Raw genomic sequence first — 18264 nt, 5'->3', positions numbered from 1 at the left:
AATATACATTTCTTGCCAACATTTCTGACAACACTGGATACAATTTTGAGCCATGAAATTCCACCCCCACTCCCAATATCAACACTGTGTAGTTAGCCTTTGAGGACAGGTGGATGTCTGCCAGGAATATGAATCTTTGTCTCTTGGATGCAACCCTAATTTACCACCATTACTACATTAATACACTTCATTCATTCATTCATTCATTCATTCATTCAATATATTTCTTATCTGCCCAAAACTGATGTTCTCTGGGGGGATTACAACCAGTTTAAAAACTAAAATGCCTGGAATTACAACGACGACTACTGCTATACCTACCCCTACTCCCACTAACACTGTTGGAGTGAGCAGGGGTAGGCTGTCTTTTTGAAAAGAAAGAGAAATATGCTGTCTGTGGTACTGCACATGCAACTGAAGCAATACACAATTTTCAGAGTCAGGCTGTCTGTGACTATTATCTGGACAGAGGTATGGTATGGTTCAAATATACAGCTACTTACATGAACTCAAGAATCATCTCCTCAGAGGGATGTTTTCTGAATGTTATCGGGTCCGGAGCAATGAAGATCTGAGAAATTATGCCACCAATGATGAGTTCCCCTCTTTGATAATACTTATGAACAATAGATATAGGCTCACTGCTTCTACATTTAACCACAGGAATTGTACAAATACTCTTCTGAAACAGCATTGATGCCAGTACCTCAAACACTTGCATCATATATGGAAATCTTCCTCCAAGAAGCTAGAACCTGAATTGTACAGCCTGATCTGAATAGCTATTCAGAAGGTAGATTCAAAGCTAGGGCAGTACAGGGTAAATTCCCAGCCTCTGGGCTGATGGAGAACAGCCTCTTTACTTGTGCCTAGCACAAAACCTACTGGTCCAAATTGTCTAAAATTTGGCAGGTTCAATCACCTCCATAGAGTATGCCAGCTTCCCAAATTTCATGTCTCTATCATAAAAACTGAAAAAAAAGTTATGGTCATTTCTGTTTTACATTGCAAGTCAATGGGAAAACGTAACATCCAAATAATTTGGGTTTCCGAAGCTTGCTTTGGATCTGAATCTGAAGTGGGTTGGATCGGGTCTGAATCGGTCCAGAGTGGGTCGGGGCCAATTTGGAAGGTCCAAATTGGTCCCTGAATTGGGTCAGGGGGTCCATGCACAGCCCTACAAAGTAGCTCAGAGTGAAACAAAGAGATGCAATCTTGATGCAATACTCATAGACTGGACACATTCAGCCTCAACTCAGAGAGGCAGGGAAAAAACTCAGAGGAAGGGAATAACCTTATGCAGACCTGTCATATCCACATAACTAGAGTGGGCATTGCCAATTTCAGAACTCCAGCATGCATATGCCCCGAGGATAGGAGGCGAAATGGAGAACAAACATGTTTATATTCACGGAATGGTATACCCCAAGAATATGGCGAGCACCTTGCAAGATGCTCCACTTGCTGCAACTCAGCATCCCCATCACACGTAAGTGAGATGCCTCTCCTCAGCAAGTACCCTCTGTTGTTATGCAGAAAGAAGAGCCATCAGGGTCTTTGTTTCATGGTGAGCACCACCACTGTCAGAAAAAGGAGGATGTTTTAGAAGTTTGGACAGAATGGTCATACTGGCTGTGACATTAATTCGTTCATGCAGAAAGTATAAAAATGTAGGATTTCATTTACAAGATCTCACTACCCACCCCCACCCCCGGAGGAGAATCAATGCCCAACAACTTCCATCAGCCCTAGCCAGCATAGCCAAACGTAAAGGATGATGGGAGATATCTGCCAAAACATCTGGAAGGCCACAAGGTACCCACTCCTGATCTGAACTGATGTCTGTTTTGCACACACAAACCATTTAGGAGGCACCTAGTTACATGCCTTTTGAGAGGCCTGTAAATTTAGTAGCAGAGATGCCTCCTTGCAAATGCACAGAAAAATGTCTTTAAAGATGCATGCACCTAGGATCTACAGCTTTGAAAACTCATGTTCTTCTCTAGAGTAGGCGCAGGGCTCCCCCATCAGGACCCTAGCCTGGGTAGTAGAGTGGCTTTAACTCCCCACCCCCAGCCCATTATGGGCCCAATCCAGACCACAAACACCCCTGCCACTCCCACAACTTCTCTTGCAAAATATTTATTTATTTATTTATTTATTTATATACCGCCCAATAGCCAAAGCTCTCTGATATGGTTCCATAAAGGAAAACGAAGGTGCCATCCAACTAGGGATGTTGGAGAATTCCGCCACGGATTCCAGGGAGGCCGAATTCCAGTGAATTCAGCCCCCAGGAATCCATGGCGGAACAAAGCAACCCCCCCTGCCACCCTGCAAAATGGGCCCGGAATGGAGCCTACCTGGTGTTGGCCTTCCGGTGTTCTGCGAATGGCGGCCGCATTTGCGGCCGCCATTCACCTTCCTTCTAATGGCCGTGATAGGCTATGTAAGTATTTATGTAGCCTTTCATGGCTAATGCAGGGCCGCCATTTGCATCCCTGAGGAGGCCATGATAGGCTACGTAAAGCCTTATGTAGCCTATCACGGCAAATGGCAGGAACGCAAATGGTGGCCGATACGCCATTTGCATCCTTGTCTTTTCTTTTGCTGTGATAGGCTACGTATATATTAATGTAGCCAATCACGGCAAAAGACAGGGACGCAAATGGCGTAGCGGCCACCGTTTGTGTCCCCGCTTTTGCCGTGTTCGGCTACGTAAATATTTACATAGCCTATCATGGCTCAGCGAAGGGACGCAAAAGGCGGCTGCTATGCCGGCTGCCATTTGCAGCTGCAGACCTGCCGCAGCTGGATGCCGGGCTGTGGATGCACCCGGCCGGCAGTTCCGCTGAGTCGCTGTGGAGCAGAACTGGCCGGGGAGGATTTCGGGGGCAGGGACGGAGCGCCTCCCCCTCCACCGCGGATGCCACTTACGAAACAGGTAAGTGGTTTCGTACATCCCTGCATCCAACTCTATCATGCAATGTGGATGGTATTATTTGCCAGTTGGGTCCTCGTAACACCCTGCTCAGTGCAGGATAAACTGGTCTCTGCACCCTTCTATGCTTTATATGGAAGGATATCAACTTTTGTGACTCTATCGGACTTAAACAAAAGAAGATGGTTAATGTCTGAATTTGGCCATATGAAATGGGGGAGGGAGTTTGGGTAATCTACTGTAATGGAAGTTTCCTCTTGGAATTTTACATAATTCCAAGTTTTGAAAACATGGACAAAAATGTACATTGTGCAAAAGTTACAGGAAATGTTCTGTTTATTTTTTTTCTTCTGTTCTTGCTATGGGATGGGTTATTACATGCTTTCGGGTCTCTTTTTTTTTTAAAAAAAAAAAAAAAACCCAGACGTGATAGGCTACATCTTTACGTACCCTATCACTAGTCTTTATGTAACCTATCATGTCTATGGGGGGGGAAAAAAGACACAGATTGGAAATGGTGGCGGCAGCAGCCGGTCAGAAGACCAGCCGCCACTGCTGCCACCGCCGAAGCCACCGCTGGAGCCGCCGCCATCTGGAACATCCGCCCCAGGTAAGTCTCATCCTGGGGGGGATCTGTGGGGGGTGGCAGGCTGTTCCCCCAGAATCCTCCTTGGCCGGCTGTGCTCCGTGGCAGCTCCACGGAGAAGCCGGCCAGGCCCAACCGGGCCAGAGCCATCCGCAGCTGGATTTCTGGCCGCGGAGGGCTCTGGGGGGGAAAAAAAAAACTGCATATGCAAATGGCAGCGGCTATGGCCGCCGCCATTTGCGTTCCTTATTTTTGACATCTTAATCTATGTAAATATCTACATAGACTAAAACTGCAAAAATAAGGGGAACGCAAATAGCGTAGTGGACGCTATTTGCATTCCCCTTATTTTCGCCGTCTTAGTCTACGTAATTATTTACGTAGACTAAGACGGCCCAAAATAAGGAATAAGGCCGTAGCCGCCACCATTTGCATATGCCTTTTTTTTTTTTTTACCCAGTCATGTTAGGCTACTTAAGTAAGCCTAAAATGTCTGGGTTAAAAAAAAAAGGCGTACGCAAATGGCGGCGGCCGTAGCCACTTTTACCCAGACGTTTTAGGCTACGTAAAAAGTTACATAGACTATCACGTCGGTGTAAAAACAAAAACAAAAAACCTGCAAATGGCAGCGGCGGCAGCCAGTCGGAAGACCAGCCGCCGCAGCTGCTGCCGCTGAAGCCGCCGCCGGAGACACCACTGCCTGGAAGATCTGCCCTAGGTAAGTCTCGTCCTGGGGGGATCCGTGGAGGGGGGCGGGGGAGTGGCAGGCCGTTCCACCACAGATTTCAGGGGGGCGAATGCACTGGCATTTGGCCTCCCCGAGATCTGTGGCAGAATTCTCTGCCATCCCTTCCCTAGTGGCTTTTGTGCTAGCCAAAAGTAAAATTTGCTTTTTTCAAGACAACCGGTCAAAGGAAAGAGCTATGTGGTTTGTTGTTGTTGTTTGTGCTTCCACATAAATTTAGGGGTGTACGAAACCTTGCTTACCTGGCTTTGCCGGGCTTTGCCGGGCTCCGCAGGTGGGAGGAAGCGCTCCATCCCTCCCCCCAAAATCCTCGCTGGGGGGAAGGCGCTCCGTGCCTCCCCCGTGGAATCCTGGCCAGCCAGCTCCGCTCCACAGCCAAGCTGCAGAGCCGCCAGCCGGCTCTGGCCGCCGGCAGCTGGACATCTGGCCGCTGGGCAGCCCTGCGGGGATGCAAATGACCGCTGTCGTAAATGCCATCATTTGCGTCCCCACAGTGAGCCATGATAGGCTACGTAAATATTTACGTAGCCTATCTACGGCAGAGGGAAAATCCCAGCATACGCAAATGGCGGTAGCCACCGCCAGTTGTGTATGCTGGCTTTTTTCCTCCCTGCCATGATAGGCTAAGTAAATGCTTACGAAGCCTATCATGGCCTCCGCAGGGATGCAAATGGCATCCCTGCGTTAGCCGTGATATGCTATGTAAGTATTTACGTAGCCTATCACGGGTGAAGAAGGAGGAAGCGAATGGCGGCCAGGACGGCCACCATTTGCACAGCAGCGCAGACGGGAGCAGGTAAGTGCTCCATTTTGCATGCCTTTCGTGTGGTGGGGGCGGCGGCAATTCATCCCATGTGCCTTTCGTGGGTTGGGGGGGCGGGGGCTTCATTCCGCGATGGTTTTGCGGGGTCCGAATTTATGTGGGGATATCAGAGAATTCCACAACGGATTCAGCCTCACCAAGATCCGTTGTGGAATTCTCTGATATCCCCACATAAATTCATGGAGTTTGGGTACCTGGCAGCCCCTATGGAGCTGACTGAACCTGCCAAATTTCAGACAAGTCCAGTGGCTTTTGTGCTAGCCATGCATAAAGTTTCTTTTTCTCAAGGACTAAATCAGAAAGTAAAAACTGTCAAGCCAAGGCAGCTTACAGCAATAAAATCCATAAAAACAGTTAAAATATTAAAAGTGATAAAACATAAAAAATAACAACAATAAAATCAGCAACAATGTTAACAGCAGCAACAGCAACAATCACAGTCATATCACAAGAAAGCCAAGGTAAAATAGTATGTTTTCAAGGCCTTCTTAAAAGTCTGCAATGACGTAGCATGGTGGACCTCCGATGGCAGCTTGTTCAAAGGTGTTGGGGTGCTGCAGACAAGGCCTATCCCAAATCCTTGGTGTATGTTTTTTTGTTTGTTTTTGTTTTTGAGGTGCAAAAAACCTCCCTCCTCCAACTTTTCTGCTCTTACATGCCCACTGTTGGGAGCTTGCATTTTGAAGAGGGATAAGGAAGACAAGAAAGAGCGCGATGTGAAATACTGGTATTTACATCATCTGATTTTACTGCCCCGACCTGGAACCTTTGGCTTCTGCAGAAGTTTAGTAGTTTCAGTACAGCAAATGATCCAATCAGCCTCCACAAACTTCTTTCTCCCTCTCCACTTTAATTTCCCCAAAATAGCTGTAGGACTCAAATTATTCCAAAGGGAGGGTTAGGACTATGTGGCATCATGGTCGAGAAACTGCTGGGGCTTTTAAATAGGTTCTACAGTTTTTTTAAAAAAGCTTGAAAATACCCTTGGCCACCTCACCTCATGAAGTTCATTTAAGTCCATGCAATCCTTAAAAACCCTCCACAGCCTCCTAAATTCCTCTGAAGTACTACTTCTCTGAAAGGAAACACTTGACTTAGGGAATTCTCTCTACCTCCCACCCCTGTACACATTTCCAACCACCATTCTTCTTTTCTTCTTCCCTCCCCTATCCGGTTCTTTCTTCCTCTTCTTTATTCCACCCAGAGCATATCTTGAGGAATTCTTAAAGAGAATTCCCTTTGGTTGGCAAGAGAAGTTCTGAACTGTATTTGACTTTATACAAACAGACAAGAAGTTTTGTTTTTCTCCTCACTCAAGCCTTTGAGAAAAGTGGGTTCACATGGTTGCAAAGAAACAAATCTGGGGCTGTTTTGTTTGTCAGCTGCCATTATCCAGCAATAGGAAGGGCTGTAGCTCAGTGGTAGAGCATGTGCTTGGCAGACAGAAGGTCCCAGATGCAATCCCCAGCATCTTCTGGTAGGGCTAGGAAAGAAACTCTGGAGAGCCACTGCTGCCCCATCAAAGTCAAGAAGACTGTGCAAGATGGACCTGGGGTCTGAGTCAGCATAAGGCAGCTCCCTATGTTCCTATGAACAGAAAGCTTAAATAAAAAAATGGAGTCTGGGGTTTCTTTTTTAAATTGGGGGGGGGAGATAAATACTGCTCATTTATGCAATCCCATGTATGCCTATTCAGAAGCCCCATCATGTTTAATGAGGCTTACCCTCAGGAAAGTGTGCATAGGATTCCAGCATGAGTTACTTTTGCAGCAAGGTTTGCACCTTGATGTTCTGCATGTTTACTCAGAAATAATTCCTGAGTTTTGAGCATGGTACTGCAGGCTTAATACTGTGCCTACCCAATTCCAGTCTAAGGAATTGACTACCGACAGCTCAGTCCTCTGCATGTTTTGCCGTGTGTGTGTGTGTTTGCATGAACTCTAGCTTCAGTAAAGGCACTTAGATCATGCTCAGAGTTTCTCCATAACTTACCCCTAATTTTGAAAACAGACTCATTGGCTGAATTGTGGTGAAGTCTTGGCACAAATGAAGTTATGGGGAGGAAGATACAATGACAGCTTGTGCATAACAAGGAGGAGGTAGAGAGGAGTTATACAAAACAAGACATCTGGGTTTTTTTTAAGGGTTGCGGATGGTAGGATGAGGAGGAATGGTTGCATGAAGGGGAATAGAATTGGTAGGGGGAGAACGTAAGTGCTCAGTGGTGAAAGAAAAGCATTCTGCACATGCTCAGAGGTGCTCTATATTTAAAACATAGGAAGAGCCATGCTGCATCAGACCAAGGTCCATCTAGTCCAGCATTCTGTTCAGACAGTGGCCAACCAGATGCCCACACGAAACCCACAGGACATGAGTGCAATAGGACCTCCCCCCACCCATGTTCCCCTGCTGCTAACATTGGTGAAATTTAAATATATTCTAGTAATTCTAAATTTGCATGTAGGGGTGTACGGATTCCCCACCATCTGTTCCAATGGGGAATCCGTGGGGGGGGAGGCGGTCTGTTCCTCCCCCCCATTATCCTCCAGAGCAGCTCCACGAGGATTCCAGGGGAGGGGGACTGGCTTGGGGGCCGCTTATTTCCCTCCTTCCAGCCAGAGCCATTCTCCTCCTCCCTGTCCCTGCCAATTGCCATGTCTTTTTTTTTTTTTTAAGCGATTGGCAGGATGTGCCCATAGACTTATACACAAAATAGAGCCGTGAACCTTGCGTATAAGCCTATGGACACATAGACTTAGACGCAAGATTCATGACTCTATTTGTGTCTAAGTCTATGGGCACATCCTGCTGATCGCCATTTTCTTTTTTTTTAAAGACATGGCAATTGGCAGGGACAGGGAGGAGATGCACGGCTCTGGCTGGCAAGAAGTGAACATAAGTGGACCCGATCCGCTGCAGATTCTTGAGGCCAGATTCCAAAGAATCCAGCCTCATTTGAATCTGCAGCGGATTTCTCTGCCATCCCTATTTGCATGCATGCATATCCTTCAGAAACTTTGCAGATTTCTTGCGTGTGGGACACTTCTAATGGCCTGTACATTTGCATACACATTTACCCAAAAACTATTGGGGAAGGGGGGGAGGGAAGGGAAAGCAAATCTCTCCCTTCCCCAGATTGGAGAACTCCCCTTCCACATGAACTGCTGCACCTATCCTTCTGAAACTTTGCTGGTTTCTTACTTAGGGACAACTCTAGGCTGTCTGTAGTTTTCGGAGCAATGATCCACAAGGAAAATAGGGAGATGGGTATGCCCTCTTTTGAAGACTGCAAAATGTCAAGGCCACCCTTGTGGCTATCATTCTGAAATTTGGCAGACATGATCTGATCTGATGGGGCAATGAATCCTGAAATGTTTGTCCAACTCTTCCAAGTAATTAAAAAAACATGTTGTTGGCAGTTCCCTTTAAAAGGAAGTCACTATATAAACCCTGCACCTATTTTTCTGACGTTGGGCAGGTGTAATCCCCTTCAAGGGGGCTACTATGCCTGAAATTATCATCCTGTTCTGACCAAGGGAAAAAAGTTACAGTTTTTTTTTTCTAATTTTCCATGACAGTCAATAGGAAGCATACTCATTTTTCCAAACATTGTCTCAAGTTTGGTGCTGAGCTGAAGAGGTCCGACTACAAATTGGACAGAGCAGAAGCGGGATGTTTTCCAAAATGCTGAATCGGGATCTGAGTTGAAGTGGGATGGGGGAGGGGGCAGTGCACAATTCATATGCATGTATGTATATAATCTATACACACACACAAGCACAGTATATGCACACACCACACACACACACACACACACACATATACTGTATATACACACAGACACACATTAGAGGTGTGCTTAGACTAGGAAATACATACATACATACATATATATATATATATATATATATATATACACATACACACACACACACACACACACACACCTGTGTTATGGGCATGTGCCCTGGATTTTTGAGAACCTAGCACCACCCGTGGTCCGATTTGAGTTGATTTCCTTTTTATTTTCATCAGAATCCTAGCTGACCTAGGGTTTTAGCACTGCTTGGGGTTTTCTAGTCTGCCCCTATGGGTGAATTGATGCATGGTCTATTGTGTAAGAGGTAGATAATAAAATATTTTGTCCAACAAGGTATCTTATTTCCCTTCATATCACAGGGAGTTATCACTCCTTCCATCTGGTCTGGATATACTACGATTTTGTGTGTGTTGGTCAAATATGGACAATGGTACTAGAATTGCAGAGGGTGCAAAGATGGCCCGTTCCCCATGTGCTTTGTTATACATCTTTTAGCAATTCTTTTTAGAAGGCTATGGGGGCATGATTTGGCTAAAATTCAGTGATTCGTGAAGACTGCATTGTCAGACATTCAAACTTAAATCAAGCCCTGATACAAAAGAATGCACGCATTAGTGCGCTAATCACACTTTCTCAACAGATGCTGCCTCATCCTGCGTCAGAGCACTGTTCCACCTAACTGAGGAATGACTGGCAGCATCTCTCTAGGGTTTCCGACAGGAGTCTTCTCTAGCCTTATCTAGAGATGGCTGTTGTTGAACCTGAGAGCCAGATCCTGAGAAACGGGGTCAGGTGTCGAACCTGAAAGCATGCACTCTGTTACTGAGCAATGACCATCCCCTGAAACTTGTATCTTCTTAACAGCCAACACGACCATTCTCTGACGAACCACATAGACATTAAGGAAAGTAGTGTTTATACTCCCTGAAGTCTGATTGTGACCAACACCCCTGAAATGATGACACAGACAGAGAACATTGCGTGAAACTAGGGCCATAACTTTATTAACTGAACAGGAGATCTGCAAACATGATAGGTGGACAGGTTTTGCCAAGTTCTTAACGAGGGAGTGGCTAGCCCAGTCTAAAGCCCAGGGATAGTCTTTCATCCCACCCTGCCCTCTCTCTATGACTTCCAGTGGTGAGGGTCTTCCTCCTGATTCCCAGCTTCTCCAATGCCAAGACTCTAAGTGTATCAGTCATTTGGGGCCCAAAGGAGGTCCCCTTCCCAGCCGTGCAGTCAAATCTATGGGTAACCTAGTCTTCCATGGAATAGAGGAAATTTCCCCCAATATTTTTCAAGTCTCTGTGTTTGGAAAATATTTAGATTGGAGAATCAATCCTAAAATGTGTTTATTTCTCCTGATTGGTAATGACATAGATCACTAACGATGTATATAGGATGATCAGCCTTGCAAAGTATTTCAGGGGACCTATGAAGCTCAATTATGACCAGTCAGAGCATTTGTCCTTCTAATTCAGTATTGTCTGCTGTGACTGGCAAAAGGAAGAAAGAGAGTTGTTGGAGCTTAACGTGGGACACCTTGAATTTGGGATACACTTTCATAGACTGAAGTCCATTTCATCACATGAAGGAAGTGTTTCCAGAAGTTATCAAAAATCCATGTAGTTTAGGACCAGATGTAAGTAGGGATGGGGGAGAATTTCTCCCCGAAACTTCGGGGGGCCGTGTGCCAACGCATTCGGTCCTCCAAAGGTTCGGGGAGAAATTCTCTGCCCCCCCGCCACCCCCGCCACCACCCCCGGGATGGGACTTACCTTTCACGAATGTCGCTCCCAGCAGCGGGTCCCGGCAGCGGTTCGGCAGGTCTTCGTCAGGGGCGGGGGCGGCAGCCGGTCTTTCGAACGGCTGCCGCCGCCGCCATTATAAGAAAAGTAAAAAAAAAAAAAGCCCCTGTGATACGCTATGTAACGATTAATGTAGCCTATCACGGCTAGATTTGCAAAGTCACCCGTGATAGGCTACGTGACGATTAACGTAGCCTATCATGGCTGACTTTGCAGATCTAGCCGTGATAGGCTACGTAAATCGTTACGTAGCCTATCACGGGGCGTTTTTTTTTCTTTCGAAGTTCGCAGCCAGAGAGACGGGGCACTTCTCCCCAGCCTGAATTTCGGCCGGGCGAGGCAAGAAGCCTCCCCCCCGGCCTGAATTTTGGCCGGGCAACGCGGGAAGCCTCCCCCCCCCGGCCTGAACTTCGGGGGGAGAAGGGAAGCGCCTCCCCCCCACCGCGAAGCAAGCTGCGAGACCAGGTAAGTGACTTTCGTACATCCCTAGATGTAAGGCTATCTCATGTCTGAACAAGCTCCACAAAGCCAGAAAATTAGAAGATTGTGTTGATTCCTTTTCAGATATACCCCATGATCATTGATGATACTGTTCAATGCCAAAAAGTATGCTTGCTTACGACTCAGTCTCCAGGCACTAGGGTTGTATGAATCCCACTCACTGGAGTCTACAGGGGGTCCGCCTGGGGGGGGGAGGCAATCTGTTCCTCCCCCCCCCCCGGAATCCTCCCTGGCCAGGTCTGCTCTATGGTGAGTCCGCGGAGCCCCCGGCCGGGTCCGTCCACTGCTGGATTGCCGGATTGCAGACGCAAATGGCATCCGGCATAGCGGACGCCATTTGCATCCCTGCTGTTTGCCACGATAGGCTACGTAAATCTTTACACAGCCTATCGCATGAAGGAACAGGGACACAAATATGTCATTTGCATCCCTGTTCCTTCGCGTAATAGGCTACGTAAATCTTTACTTAGCCTATCACGGCAAAGAGCAGGGGCACAAATGGCATCTGCTACACCACACTCCATTTCTGTCCGCAGTCCGGCAGCGGACGGACCCGGATTTGGCGGTGCCAGGTAGGATCCGGCCAGCACGAACTTTGTGGGGTGACGGAGGTGAGTGGTCCGTTCCACCACAGACTCCGGGGCGGGGGCGGATTCTAAGAATCCTGCCTCATTGGAGTCCATGGCGGAATTCTCCGCCATCCCTACCAGGCACCCAAAAGTTTCCTTGGTCTTCTAGGAACATCATAGTTGCTTAGAAAAGTATTGGAAGTAACTATGGTTATTTTGATAATTATGGGGGATTTAACAGCCAACTCTGAGTTATAGGTTAAAAGTGAATTTGCAGAACAAACGGTGTGGGTAACATCATAGAATAGAAATCCTGAGAGTTTGGGGAGAATTTAGCAAGAAATTGCAACCTGAGAATTCCCTCTCATCATTCCTCTGATCTTCTTGGGTGCTCTGGGTGTATGCAATGGTATATATTTGTCATATGCAATGCCTTCCAAACTGATATTTTACTCCTGAATAGGGATCTTTTTTTCTTTATTAACTGCTCCTTTTTGTTCAGATCAGGCCTCAAAAAGATGATGTAGCATTTCTGGGAAGAAGACACAGCTTGTAACTCAGCACTGGAGGGCAAGATGGAGAAGATATCCCAAGCCACCATGTATTTTCCTTTGGTGCTCAGGTAAGCTGGAACAAAGGACAACCAGACACTGCAAATCAGCAACATGCTGAATGTGATCGACTTCATGTCCTGGAAATTGTATGGCAACTTCCTCGATAGGAAAGCCACAGTAAAACTGGCCATAGCCAGGAAGCCCATGAAGCCCAAGACAAAATGCAACAGACCCTATCATATGCCATCAAATGCCTGGGAGTAGAGGATAGTCTTAACCTGGGACTCAAAACATAACATAGATGGTGTTATGCAGACCTCAGTGAAGAGAGCATTTCATAGCTGGAGGCCATCACTGAGAAGGCCCTATCCCTTGTTGCCAGCTTTTGAGCCTTCTGATCCTACCTCAGACGAGGCACTCAGAGGAAGGCTTCTGATACTGATCATAGAGTAGGTTCAGGTCATGAGATACTAGACAGGGATCAAGGTCTCAAGCCTTGTAAGGCTTTATAGATTAGAAACAACCACCTTGAATCAGACTCAGAAATGTACAGACAGAAAATGCAAGTGGGCCAGTATTGGTGTTTTATGGTCAGAACTTATGGTCCTTGGCATTAATCTGGTTGCAACATGTTCAACAAGCTGCAGCTTCTACACATTCTTCAAGGACAGCCCCACATACAGAAAATTGCAGTAATCTAAATTGGAGGTTGCCAGAGCCTAGAATAATGAAGCCTGGCTATCCCTCTTCAGACAGAGCATACCAGGGCTATGAATAGGGATGTACAAAACCCCTACCTGGCTCTGCGCCAGGCAATCTGTGGGGGGGGGAGGCACTCTGTCCCTCCCCCCGGAATCCTTGATGGGGGGGGAGGCGCTCCATCCCTCCCACCAGAATCCTGCCCGGCCGGCACCGCTCCGCGTCCAAACTGCGGAGCCGCCGGCCGGCTCCAGCTGCCCCCAGCCAGACATCTGGCCACTGAGCAGCCCTGCAGGGACACAAATGGCAGCTGTCGTAGCTGCCGCCATTTGCATCCCTGTAGTGAGCCATGATAGGCTACGTAAATATTTACGTAGCCTATCACGGCAGGGGGAAAAACTCCAGCGTATGCAAATGGCGGTAGCCTCCTATATTTGTGTACGCTGGGGTTTTTCCCCCCATGCCGTGATACACGACTTAAATACTTACGTAGCCTATCACGGCCCTACAGGGATGCAAATGGCGTCCCTGCGTTAGGTGTGATAGGCTATGTAAGTATTTATGTAGCCTATCACGGCTACTGAGCAGAGGAAGCCACCATTCGCAAAGCAGCGCAGACGGAAGCAGGTAAGTACTCCATTTTGAGCACCATTCATGGGGTAGGGGGGTGGGGACTTTGTTCCGCGACAGATTTCGGGTGGCCGAATGCCAGTGCATTCGGCCTCACTGAGATCCGTCGCAGAATTCTCTGACATCCCTAGTAGGGATGTGCAAAAGTCACTTACCTTTTCGAAGGGGTGATTCGCAATGGGGGGGAGGTGCTCTGCCCCTCCCCCCGAAATCCGAACCCAGCCGGCCCCGTTCTGCCAGCCAGGTAGGGATGGCGGAGAATTTCTCCACGAACCTTGGGGAGGCCGAATGCCAACGCATTCGGCCCCCCGAAATTGTTGGTGAAATTCTCTGCCCCCCCCCCCCAGGATGGGACTTACCTCCCTCGAATGTCCCTCTCGGCAGTGGGTCCTGGTGGGAGTTTGGCGGCGGTTCATCAGGGGCGGGGGCGGCGGCCGGTCTTCCGACCAGCTGCCGCCGCCGCCATTACAAAATAAAGTAAAAAAAAACAAACAAACACCCGTGATAGGCTACGTAATGATTTACGTAGCCTATCATGGCTGACTTTGGAAATCTAGCCATGATAGGCTACGTAAATCGTTACGTAGCCTATCACGGGTGTGGTGTTTTTTTTCAACTTTTTTATTTCGCGGCTGGGGAGACAGGGCGCTTCTTCCCAGCCTGAATTTCGGCCGGGCGAGGCGGGGCGCCTCCCCCCCCAGCCTGAATTTCGGCCGGGCGAGGCGGGGCGCCTCCCCTCCAGCCTGAACTTCAGGGGGAGAACCGAAGCGCCTCCCCCCCACCGCCAAGCAAGCTGCGGGACCAGGTAAGTGCCTTTCGTACATCCCTACGGCTGGGTGCATTTGTAGGCGTGCAGACCCTGCAGTCGCAAATGGTGGCAGCTACGGTGGCCGCCATTTGGGTTCCTGTTTTTTTGCCGTGATAGGCTACGTAAATATTTACGTAGCCTGTCATGGCCTCCACAGGGACGCAAATGGCGTCCCTGCATTAGCCGTGATAGGCTACGTAACTACTTACTTACTTACTACGTAAATACATACTATGTACTTACGTAGCCAAAAATGGGGAAGCAAATGGTGGCCACAAACGCAGCTACCATTCACAAAGCAGTGCAAACGGCACCAGGTAAGTGCTCCGTTTTGTGCGCCTTTCGTGGGATGGTGGGGGGGGGCTTCCTTCCGCCACAGATTTCGGGGGGCCGAATGCACTGGCATTCAGTCTCACTGAGATCCATGGCAGAATCCTCTGACATCCCTAACTCCATGTGTTTATCCAGCGAACAGGCGAATCTGGGACTTGCCTGCTACTGCCAACCATCTAACTCCAATGTAGTGGTGAAGAAGGAAACAACCTTAGCATAAAATACATTATATGCATATCACCTAAATAATGTGTCTGTTAATGGTGTGTCATTTAACATCTGTACTTTCCCAGCATTTTGCAACTTGAAAGAACATTGAAAACCTTTAACACAACAAGTTAAACTGATTTTCATTTTGTGTCTATCTATCTATCTATCTATCTATCTATCTATCTATCTATCTATCTATCTAGTATAGGCAATGACTTCCAAGCTGAAATGTTATTCAATTGTTTCTTTTTATTAGCTGCCCCTTTTTGTTCAGATCAGGTCTCAAGAGGATGATGTAGCATTTGGGGAAAAGACACAACCCAGTAACCCAGCACTGGAGGACAAGATGGAGAAAACCTCCATAGCCACCATGTATTTTCCTTTGGTGCTCAGGTAAGCTGGAACAAAGGACATCCAAACACTGCAAAACAGCAACATGCTGAATGTGATGGACCTGGTTTCCTGGAAATTGCCTGGCAACTTCCTCGATAGGAAAGCTACAGTAAAACTGGCAATGGCCAGGAAGCCCATAAAGCCCAAGACACAATGAAACATTGCAATTGACCCTTCATTACATTCTAAAGTGATTTCACTCATTACTGAGTGCATATCAAAATCTGGGAATGGGGGAGAGGTTGCCAGCCACACAATACAGATAATCACTTGAATAAGGGAGCAGAAAAGAATAATGGAATATGCCAGCTGTTTCCCCATCCATTTCCTCCTTTTGGACCTTGGCTTGGTGGCCATGAAGGATAGAACCACAGTGATGGTTTTGGCCAGCACACAAGAAACAGCCATGGAGAAGATGATGCCAAAAGCAGTTTGCCGAAGGGGACATGTCACCTTCTCAGGTTGGCCAATGAAGAGCAAAGCACAAAGGAAGGAGAGCAGGAGGGAGAAGAGAAGGATGTAGCAGATGTTCCGGTTGTTGGCTTTGACGATGGGTGTGTTGCGGTACTTCATAAAGATTCCTAGCACCAAAATTGTGATGGAAGAAAGCAAAAGAGCCCAGGTGGCCAAGATGATCCCCAAAGGTTCTGCATTAGATAGGATAAGTGACATACTTTGGAATGCATGAATCTTGGTTGTTGTTTGGATAATAACCTTCTTGACACTAAATGCAATCATCCATGTCTGGGAAAGCAAATGTGCATATGAATAAAAGATATACTTGGAAGTTGTCTATAAAATCAAGGCTCAAAACTCCATAGTTGTGCATGAGGGGTGTAAGTTTTAAATCTTTGCCTCTATCACTGTCAACTGTATTTGCCTGGGAAGGACCTAGATCTAGCCTTCTTTCAGGAACGTTGTGACAAAGATAACCTAAACCTATTACTGAAAGTTCCCTTCTTCTATCCTCAACCCTTGCTACCTCCAAGCCAGAAAAAACAAGAGTTTAAGGTAGAATTTCACAATTCCTTGAGTTAGAAATGGACTTTTCCATAGTGATGTTGCCAAAATATACCTTGGTTCAGAAAAATCAATCAATCAATAACGATCAAATCAGGAAATGAGATGGGAAGGAAATGCTCTCAATGAGGACTCCATGGATCACTGGGCAATTCGAACAGCACTCACACCTGAATAAATGTAAGCTGTGCAGCACCAGAATGTATCTGACCAAGCTCTGAGAAGATTAGTTTCCCAGGTTCTCTTAGCTACTACCTTTTTTGCTTAGAGAACGAAATGATAGTGACTTGGTTAGCATCATCATGGCAGGGGAAAGAAGCCACAGAGCCTTATTTCCCACAATGCCCATGCTGAACATTTGCTGTAGGATTAGCATAATAACACTCAGCAGTGAGGCTTCCCATGTCATGCAAACCTGGTTAGGGTGGCTTGTTGCCATGGTTAACAGGACACCAAAAATCTTGCATGACCCAGGTTCTGGGTGGCTTGTTAGCCATGCAACAAGCTACCCTGGGTTCTCATGACACAGGAAGACAAACCACCTGTGCTGGTGGCTGCCCCTTTTCAGCATGTAACTCCTTTTTTGGAGGAACTGCACTGGCTGCCTATCCCTACTGGGCCAGGCTTAAGGTTTTAGTACTAGTGTACAATGCCGTAAACAACCTGGGACCAGGATACCTGAGACAGCGCCTTCTCCCTTACCAACCTTCCAGGTCACTGAGGTCATCGGAGGGCTTACTCCTGACAGTTCCATGTGGACCTGTGGCCCACCAGGAGAAGAGCCATCAGTGGGATGGCCCCCTTTCTTTGGAACTCCCTGCCCCTGGAGGTCAGGCAGGCACCAACATTGTGTTGTTTGAGGCACCTACTGAAAACAGCATCTTTCCTGAACAGTCACTGCTTCTATTGCATAATGCATTAAAAAGCATTTTCCTTTTTAAATAGCTTTAAAAGGTGGTGTTCAAATCTTTTTATTCTTTACTGTTTCATGTTTTGAGTTCAGTACTGTGAAATCTGTTTTAGATATGGAGCGGTATTCAAATATTGAACATAAATAAATAAATAATCCCTCCGGCATGTGACTGGCATGTGCAGGGTGCTAAACTATTCACCATGGCTTATTAAACATCCCACTGTTGTGCAACCTGGCCTTGTGTCTCAGTTGTGTCTCCTCTGGTTCACTAAATCACTGCACCCCACCATGGTTTATTAGCCATTGTGGGTTGCGGTGCCTGCTGGGGCCAAATTGCTGATCCAAGCCCCATTGCTGTGGCTTCTCATATCATACAAACCCAATGAGGATCGCTTGTTGGGATGGTTAACAAACAGTCCCACAACCCTATAATAGGTAGGGATGGTGGAGAATTCCACCACGGATTTCAGTGAGGCTGAATGCACTGGCAGTCGGCCCCCCGAAATCCATGGCGGAACGGCCCGCCACCCCCCCGCGGATCCCCCCCGGGATGAAACTTACCTGGGGCAGATGTTCTGGATGGCAGCGGCTTCAGCGGCGGCTTCAGTGGCAGCGGCAGCTGGTCTTTTGACCGGCTGCCGCAGCCGCCATTTGCAGTCTGGTCTTTTCTTTTTTTTTACACAGACGTGATAGGCTATGTAAGGACTTACATAGCCTATCAGGTCTGTAAAAAAAAACACACGTCATATCCAAATGGCGGCGGCTACAGCGGCCGCCATTCGCGTTCCCTATTTTTTGCCGTTTTAGTCTACGTAAATATTTACGTAGGCTAAAACGGCGAATAAAAAAGGAACACAAATAGCACTCACTACGCTATTTGCATTCCCCTTTTTTTCTCCATAATAGTCTAT

Source organism: Heloderma suspectum, chromosome 6, assembly GCF_057233095.1.
Source record: "Heloderma suspectum isolate Gila_16-S chromosome 6, 16-S_ref, whole genome shotgun sequence".
Lineage (NCBI taxonomy): Eukaryota > Metazoa > Chordata > Lepidosauria > Squamata > Helodermatidae > Heloderma > Heloderma suspectum.
The sequence above is the reverse complement of the archived record's forward strand: the minus strand, read 5'-3'. Positions refer to the sequence as shown.